The sequence below is a fragment of the Triticum aestivum genome, chromosome 2B (genome assembly GCF_018294505.1).
Source record: "Triticum aestivum cultivar Chinese Spring chromosome 2B, IWGSC CS RefSeq v2.1, whole genome shotgun sequence".
Taxonomy (NCBI): domain Eukaryota; kingdom Viridiplantae; phylum Streptophyta; class Magnoliopsida; order Poales; family Poaceae; genus Triticum; species Triticum aestivum.
In genome coordinates this window covers 787,771,321-787,780,861 of record NC_057798.1, presented here as the reverse complement: position 1 = coordinate 787,780,861, position 9,541 = coordinate 787,771,321, and positions in this window count along the sequence as shown.

The following is a 9,541-nucleotide window of genomic DNA, read 5'->3' as shown; positions in this document are numbered from 1 at the left end:
AAAAGACGTAGCCATAAACTAGATGCATGCAACATGTAAAATTTGAACCTCGGAATCAATGTCATCCTCGGGAAAACAACCCGCAGTTCTATTGTACACAATGTATAGGTGACATGTCTTGCTGCCATTCAGATCAGAAAGCATTTTTTGTAATCATCCGGTCCTGCAATCAAGAACATTCCTTCTGGCAGCTTGCACGCAGACCCGGGTAAGAAGTAGTACAGTTCTGCTCCCAGTTTGCAACCAAAACTATCTCTCATTTCACTCATAATGAGATCGTAGGTCACTTTGGCGGGTTCAAAAATTCTGACTTCTGCCGGGTGTTCTTCAAAGTATGCTCTCGGACATGTGACATCTCATCATCCCTACTAACAAAAAATTCCATGACCAGCACCTAGTATCTCACATCGGAGTTAATACATTCAATGAGTAAAGGGCCAAACATAACTTTTATGTGCATAGCAACATTGCGGCGTTGTTACCTGCTTTTGTGGAATGTATCCTTCATGTGGAGTGACTGGGGATTGTGCCATCTCAAACCTTCTCACCTTATTATGTTGAATGTATCCTTCATGTGGTGTGACTGGGGACTCTGCCATCACAGGTTTCTTATCCTGCGTATGAAACATCGATAGTGGGTTTACACACAAGTTTTGAATGGTCATACCATATCTTGGGTATGCATCGTTGCGAGGTACTTACAAGGGGAGAATTGACGATATGTTGTTGGGGTGGACTGATGTGGCATTGAACGGGTGACTCTATCACAATGTCTCGAGTGAATGGCGACTGTGCCGTCTCATGATGCTTAGCCTACATACAATCGCTGACATGAGGTTGCCACAAATTCAAGATGTTTGTATCATAGAATACGTAGGTCCTTAATATATAGAATCGGTGCGAGATACTTACAGGAGGAGAATAATTGAAGACATGTTGTCGGGGTGGCCGTGAGATCGCACGGTCTTCTAACATATGTCCTTCCAAGCGGATATCTCCAGCATGGCCTTATAATCCATGTCCGACCGCTCCTGTAGCAGCTTACTGTCCATATCCGCACGTGCCTGCAACACATAGGCATCCATCTTGACTCGCTCTGTCTGTATAATACTGTCCACAATCTTCTGGTCCTTCTGCAACGTTTGATGCATTTCCTTGTAGCCTAAGAAAAACTTTTTTTCCATGTACTCACAGTCCCTCTTATACTTTTCTTCAATCTCAAGACGCATCTTCGCCATCATAAGGGAAAACTCCTGACGCTCCTCCTTTATCATCCTGTCCACGTATGAACGTTCTTTTTTCAGTTTCTTATCTACCCCAGTGCGATCCTTTTGCACCTGCAAGTAGATCTCCCGACGCGCTTCATGCAAAGACTTGTCGTACTCCGCACGGTTGTTATACGCCTCTGAGACCATGGTCCCTACAGCAACACATATACCCATAGTATGAAAACTGTATCCACACCCTCATCCACCTAATTCGAAACAATACGACCGTGAAAAAATATTCATAATCAGTTCGTACGATCAACTAGTACAAACTATCAATCAAAAAGCTCTTGCATGACATCCTGTACTCGAATCACACCAGAACTACTCAACTATGGCAAAAGCTGGATTTTCTAATCTCTTCGGAAATTACTTGTTGGTCGAATCAATGGAAAAAATAATCAGCACTGCAATCGAAGATGAGAGAAGCCGTGGAAGAGATCTTTTTAATCCGGCGTCGGCGTGGTCGCTTGAGAAGCGATGGCGCGATCCCGGCGATGACTATGTGAGGAGAAACAAGGTAGATGGGGGTGGTTAGGATAGGGTAGATATGCGGTACAATGGGAAGGTATATATCCGTGATTGTAGGGTTAATTAGTTATTTTGAAGTAATGCGCTTCGATGCAAGTTTTTTTTAACGAGCGCGATCTTTTCGGGGCTTCCAAAACATGTGCACTGACCGCGGGTCGAACCACATATCACACAAGCCCGAGCCATCGCCGTGCCCATGCCAACCCGCCGCCCACCATTCTAACTTATTGTTCTCTAAAAAAGGAAGAGCAATAAATTCAGTCCAAGAATTTCCAGATATAATTGTCAACCCATTTTCGTTGGTAATTACGAGATATGTTTGGCGCAATTAGTGGCTAACTGGGTTTTTTTTGAGGAATAGTAGCAACTTGGTTTGATACATGCCAAACGTTACGTTCAGATTAGTTGCATTATTTCTTTCATTTTTTACCAATAAAATCTATACAAAGTGTTAATTGGACAATGTGAACAATGTGGCACGAAGGTTGTCGGCCCAGCCAGTGGATGGAACGGATGGTACATGTACACGCAAGTACGATCTCTGACACGCGCATTTCATCTGGTTCAGTGGATGCATACATGCTCTATGTGGCAGATCGATGCTACAGGAGGGACTCCATTGTAGACCAACGCTCCATCAATGTCCGGTGTGTGTGCTACGTCCACCGTAAGACAAACATAGTTCCGTCAACCCTAAAACCCTTAAACCCTAAACCCTGATAACCCTAAACCCCCCTCCCAGTAAACCGTAAAAACATTCAAATTTTTGCCCCACATGGAAACCATTATGCATGCATTCTCTATGTGGTCATGGGATGCCATGAAAGATTTTTGGGATTATACACGCAAGTACGATCTCTGACACGCGCATTTCCGGCATAGCATGTCAACACCCCGAAAGCACTAGCTGGGTTCCTCACCTGTGTGAAACCAACCATACATCGATCCGGTCCAGTGGATGGATGCATGCTCTATGTGGCACGAAGTTTGTCGGCCGAGCCAGTCAACGGACCAGATCGATGGTACCGGAGGGAATCCATTGTAGACCAACACTCCATCAATGTCCGGTGTGTGTGCTACGTCCACCGTAAGACAAACATAGTTCCGTCAACCCTAAAACCCTTAAACCCTAAACCCTGATAACCCTAAACCCCCCTCCCACTAAACCGTAAAAACAATCAAATTTTTGCCCCACATGGAAACCATTATGCATGCATTCTCTATGTGGTCTCATGGGATGCCATGAAAGATTTTCGGGATTATACACACAAGTACGATCTCTGACACGCGCATTTTCGGCCTAGCATGTCAACACCCCGAAAGCACTAGCTGGGTTCCTCACCTATATGAAACCAACCAAACATCGATCCGGTCCAGTGGATGGATGCATGCTCTATGTGGCACCAAGTTTGTCGGCCGAGCCAGTCAACGGACCGGATCGATGGTACCGGAGGGAATCCATTGTAGACCAACGCTCCATCAATGTCCGGTGTGTGTGCTACGTCCACCGTAAGACAAACATAGTTCCGTCAACCCTAAAACCCTTAAACCCTAAACCCCCCTCCCACTAAACCGTAAAAACATTCAAATTTTTGCCCCACATGGAAACCATTATGCATACATTCTCTATGTCGTCTCATGGGATGCCATGAAAGATTTTCGGGATTATACACGCAAGTACGATCTCTGACACGCGCATTTCCGGCCTAGCATGTCAACACCCCGAAAGCACTAGCTGGGTTCCTCACCTGTATGAAATCAACCAAACATCGATCCGGTCCAGTGGATGGATGCATGCTCTATGTGGCACGAAGTTTGTCGGCCGAGCCAGTCAATGGACCGGATCGATGGTACCGGAGGGAATCCATTGTAGACCAAGGCTCCATCAATGTCCGGTGTGTGTGCTACGTCCACCGTAAGACAAACATAGTTCTGTCAACCCTAAAACCCTTAAACCCTAAACCCTGATAACCCTAAACCCCCCCTCCCACTAAACCATAAAAACATTCAAATTTTTGCCCCACATGGAAACCATTATGCATGCATTCTCTATGTGGTCATAGGATCCCATGAAAGATTTTTGGGATTATACACGCAAGTACGATCTCTGACACGTGCATTTCCGGCATAGCATGTCAACACCCTGAAAGCACTAGCTGGGTTCCTCACCTGTATGAAACCAACCAAACATCGATCCGGTCCAGTGGATGGATGCATGCTCTATGTGGCACGAAGTTTGTCGGCCGAGCCAGTCAACGGACCAGATCGATGGTACCGGAGGGAATACATTGTAGACAACCACTCCATCAACGTCCGATGTGTGTGCTACGTCCACCGTAAGACAAACATAGTTCCGTCAACCCTAAAACCCTTAAATCCTAAACCCTGATAACCCTAAACCCCCCTCCCACTAAACCGTAAAAACATTCAAATTTTTGCCCCACATGGAAACCATTATGCATGCATTCTCTATGTGGTCTCATGGGATGCCATGAAAGATTTTCGGGATTATACACGCAAGTACGATCTCTGACACGCGCATTTCCGGCCTAGCATGTCAACGCCCCGAAAGCACTAGCTGGGTTCCTCACCTGTATGAAACCAACCAAACATCGATCCGGTCCAGTGGATGGATGCATGCTCTATGTGGCACCAAGTTTGTCGGCCGAGCCAGTCAACGGACCAGATCGATGGTACCGGAGGGAATCCATTGTAGACCAACGCTCCATCAATGTCCGGTGTGTGTGTGCTACGTCCATCGTAAGACAAACATAGTTCCGTCAACCCTAAAACCCTTAAACCCTAAACCCTGATAACCCTAAACCCCCCCTCCCACTAAACCGTAAAAACCTTCAAATTTTTGCCCCACATGGAAACCATTATGCATGCATTCTCTATGTGGTCATGGGATGCCATGTAATATTTTCGAGATTATACACGCAAGTACGATCTCTGACACGCGCATTTCCGGCATAGCATGTCAACACCCCGAAAGCACTAGCTGGGTTCCTCACCTGTATGAAACCAACCAAACATCGATCCGGTCCAGTGGATGGATGCATGCTCTATGTGCCACGAAGTTTGTCGGCCGAGCCAGTCAACGGACCAGATCGATGGTACCGGAGGGAATCCATTGTAGACCAACACTCCATCAATGTCCGGTGTGTGTGCTACATCCACCGTAAGACAAACATAGTTCCGTCAACCCTAAAACCCTTAAACCCTAAACCCTGATAACCCTAAACCCCCCCTCCCACTAAACCGTAAAAACATTCAAATTTTTGCCCCACATGGAAACCATTATGCATGCATTCTCTATGTGGTCTCATGGGATGCCATGAAAGATTTTCGGGATTATACACGCAAGTACGATCTCTGACACGCGCATTTCCGGCCTAGCATGTCAACACCCCGAAAGCACTAGCTGGGTTCCTCACCTATATGAAACCAACCAAACATCGATCCGGTCCAGTGGATGGATGCATGCTCTATGTGGCACCAAGTTTGTCGGACGAGCCAGTCAACGGACCGGATCGATGGTACCGGAGGGAATCCATTATAGACCAACGCTCCATCAATGTCCGGTGTGTGTGCTACGTCCACCGTAAGACAAACATAGTTCCGTCAACCCTAAAACCCTTAAACCCTAAACCTTGATAACCCTAAACCCCCCCTCCCACTAAACCGTAAAAACATTCAAATTTTTGCCCCACATGGAAACCATTATGCATGCATTCTCTATGTGGTCTCATGGGATGCCATGAAAGATTTTCGGGGTTATACATGCAAGTATGATCTCTGACAGGCGCATTTCCGGCCTAGCATGCCAACACCCCGAAAGCACTAGCTGGGTTCCTCACCTATATGAAACCAACCAAACATCTATCGGGTCCAGTGGATGGATGCATGCTCTATGTGGCACGAAGTTTGTCGGCCGAGCCAGTCAATGGACCGGATCGATGGAAATGGAGGGAATCCATTGTAGACCAACGCTCCATCAATGTCCGGTGTGTGTGCTACGTCCACCATAAGACAAACATAGTTCCGTCAACCCTAAAACCCTTAAACCCTAAACCCTGATAACCCTAAACCCCCCCTCCCAATAAACCGTAAAAACATTCAAATTTTTGCCCCACATGGAAACCATTATGCATGCATTCTCTATGTGGTCTCATGGGATGCCATGAAAGATTTTCGGGATTATACACGCAAGTACGATCTCTGACACACGCATTTCCGGCCTAGCATGTCAACACCCCGAAAGCACTAGCTGGGTTCCTCACCTGTATGAAACCAACCAAACATCGATCCGGTCCAGTGGATGTATGCTTGCTCTATGTGGCACGAAGTTCGTCGGCCGAGCCAGTCAACGGACCGGATCGATGGTACCGGAGGGAATCCATTGTAGGCCAACGCTCCATCAATGTCCGGTGTGTGTGCTACGTCCACCGTAAGACAAATATAGTTCCGTCAACCCTAAAACCCTTAAACCCTAAACCCTGATAACCCTAAACCCCCCCTCCCACTAAACCGTAAAAACATTCAAATTTTTGCCCCACATGGAAACCATTATGCATGCATTCTCTATGTGGACATGGGATGCCATGAAAGATTTTTGGGATTATAAACGCAATTACGATCTCTGACACGCGCATTGCCGGCATAGCATGTCAACACACCGAAAGCACTAGATGGGTTCCTCTCCTGTATGAAACCAACCAAACATCGATCCAGTCCAGTGGATGGATGCATGTTCTATGTGGCACGAAGTTTGTCGGCCGAGCCAGTCAACGGACCAGATCGATGGTACCGGAGGGAATCCATTGTAGACCAACGCTCCATCAATGTCCGGTGTGTGTGCTACGTCCACCGTAAGACAAACATAGTTCCGTCAACCCTAAAACCCTTAAACCCTAAACCCTGATAACCCTAAACCCCCCCTCCCACTAAACCGTAAAAACATTCAAATTTTTGCCCCACATGGAAACCATTATGCATGCATTCTCTATGTGGTCATGGGATGCCATGAAAGATTTTTGGGATTATACACGCAAGTATGATCTCTGACACGTGCATTTCCGGCATAGCATGTCAACACCCCGAAAGCACTAGCTGGGTTCCTCACCTGTATGAAACCAACCAAACATCGATCCGGTCCAGTGGATGGATGCATGCTTTATGTGGCACGAAGTTTGTCGACCGAGCCAGTCAACGGACCAGATCGATGGTACCGAAGGGAATCCATTGTAGACCAACGCTCCATCAATGTCCGGTGTGTGTGCTACGTCCACCATAAGACAAACATAGTTCCGTCAACCCTAAAACCCTTAAACCCTAAACCCTGATAACCCTAAACCCCCCTCCCACTAAACAGTAAAAACATTCAAATTTTTGCCCCACATGGAAACCATTATGCATGCATTCTCTATGTGGTCTCATGGGATGCCATGAAAGATTTTCGGGATTATACACGCAAGTACGATCTCTGACACGCGCATTTCCGGCCTAGCATGTCAACACCCCGAAAGCACTAGCTGGGTTCCTCACCTGTATGAAACTAACCAAACATCGATCCGGTCCAGTGGATGGATGCATGCTCTATGTGGCACGAAGTTTGTCGGCCGAGCCAGTCAATGGACCGGATCGATGGTACCGGAGGGAATCCATTGTAGACCAACGCTCCATCAATGTCTGGTGTGTGTGCTACGTCCACCGTAAGATAAACATAGTTCCGTCAACCCTAAAACCCTTAAACCCTAAACCCTGATAACCCTAAACCCCCCTCCCACTAAACCGTAAAAACATTCAAACTTTTGCCCCACATGGAAACCATTATGCATGCATTATCTATGTGGTCTCATGGGATGCCATGAAAGATTTTCGGGATTATACACGCAAGTACGATCTCTGACACGCGCATTTCCGGCCTAGCTTGTCAACACCCCGAAAGCACTAGCTGGGTTCCTCTCCTGTATGAAACCAACCAAACATCGATCCGGTCCAGTGGATGGATGCATGCTCTATGTGGCACGAAGTTTGTCGGCCGAGCCAGTCAATGGACCAGATCGATGGTACCGGAGGGAATCCATTGTAGACCAACGCTCCATCAATGTCCGGTGTGTGTGCTACGTCCACCGTAAGACAAACATAGTTCCGTCAACCCTAAAACCCTTAAACCCTAAACCCTGATAACCCTAAATCCCCCCTCCCCACTAAACCCTAGAAACATTCAAAATTTTGCCCAACATGGAAACCATTATGCATTCATTCTCTATGTGGTCATGGGATGCCATTAAGAAAGTTTGGGATCATTACTACATATACATGCAAGTACGTTCTCTGACACACGCATTTCCGGGCTTGCATGTAAACACTCAACCCTAAACCCTGATAACCCTAACCCCTGATAACCCTAAACCCCTGAACCCCTAAACCCTAATAACCCTAAACCCCGTAAACCCCACACCGAGTTCACAAGATTTTCTTATTTCTTTATATCATTTATCCAAATCTCACATAACTCACGCGGCCCACCCCTCCCTAAATCCCGCGATTACAGCTCCGCATTCTAAACACCCGGGTCGTCCGCACCTCCCACGACCGCTACAAGATCAGATCGGAGACGTCGGTCGCCCACGGAATACAGGAGTCGGCGGCCACCACTCGCCGCCCACCGCCAATGTGATCTGAGGGCTCGGACGTCAGTGTTCTTCTCGCCGCCTCCTCCTCGCGTGAACGCGTCGTTTTTCCTTTGCACCGTCGACCGCGCTATACCGGCACTTATAGTTTCCGACGCACTAACCACCGCCATCTACTCGGTGGCACCATCTCTGAGATAAGGTATTAGCTGATCGTAACTCTTTATAATCGTTGTCTGCTGATGCTTTAGTTGTTGAACCCTCATAGGTTTTGCACCCAAATAGGTTCTGTTCTTAAACCATAAGTGGATCATATGTTAAATGACCCAGTTAATTTTGTTAAAATTAATTCTCTGCTAATTTTGTTATACATTTTCCAATTTTGTTCAGATTAATTGAGCCTGATTTTATCATTGCATACGAGGCAGCAATGTCAGTTTCAGATACGAACCTTAATAATGGAGAAAAGCCCATCTCCGAAACTACCGATGCGGTAAGTAATTGACTATTTGTGTACAATCGTTTCATACACATAATTCATGTGTACTCAGTTTTATTTAATGGAATGTAACAGGAACTCGCCGAAAAGCATGGTCATATGAAGTTAGTATGCTCACAGACAAGGTTCGGAAAAACCATGAAACTGTTGTCAGAAGACCACAAAAAGTACATCATATCAGAAACCAGTCTTGGCGGACTAACCCAGATGCATGAAGTGAATCTACGTCGCATAATGTTGGTTAGACTAGCCAAGAGCATAGATATGGACACGAAATCCATTACCATCGGTAAAACGCCAATTCCTATAACAAAAGAGGACGTGCAAGGTATATTTGGCATTCCGATAGAAGGGGAGGATATAGAGCCACATCTGGAAAATCAAACCGACACAGAATTGTTTACCGCCTATGCAAACAATGGGCAAATTTCGATTTCTAACCTTGAAACGGCGATCCGAGCTTCCAAATCCCCAGACGGTGATTTCTTGAGACGGTTCATTCTGTACGCAATTGGTACTGTTCTAGCACCAACAGCACAACATTATGTGGACTCGAAATATCTCAACCTTGTTACAGATCTTGAAAACCTTCGAAAATTTAACTG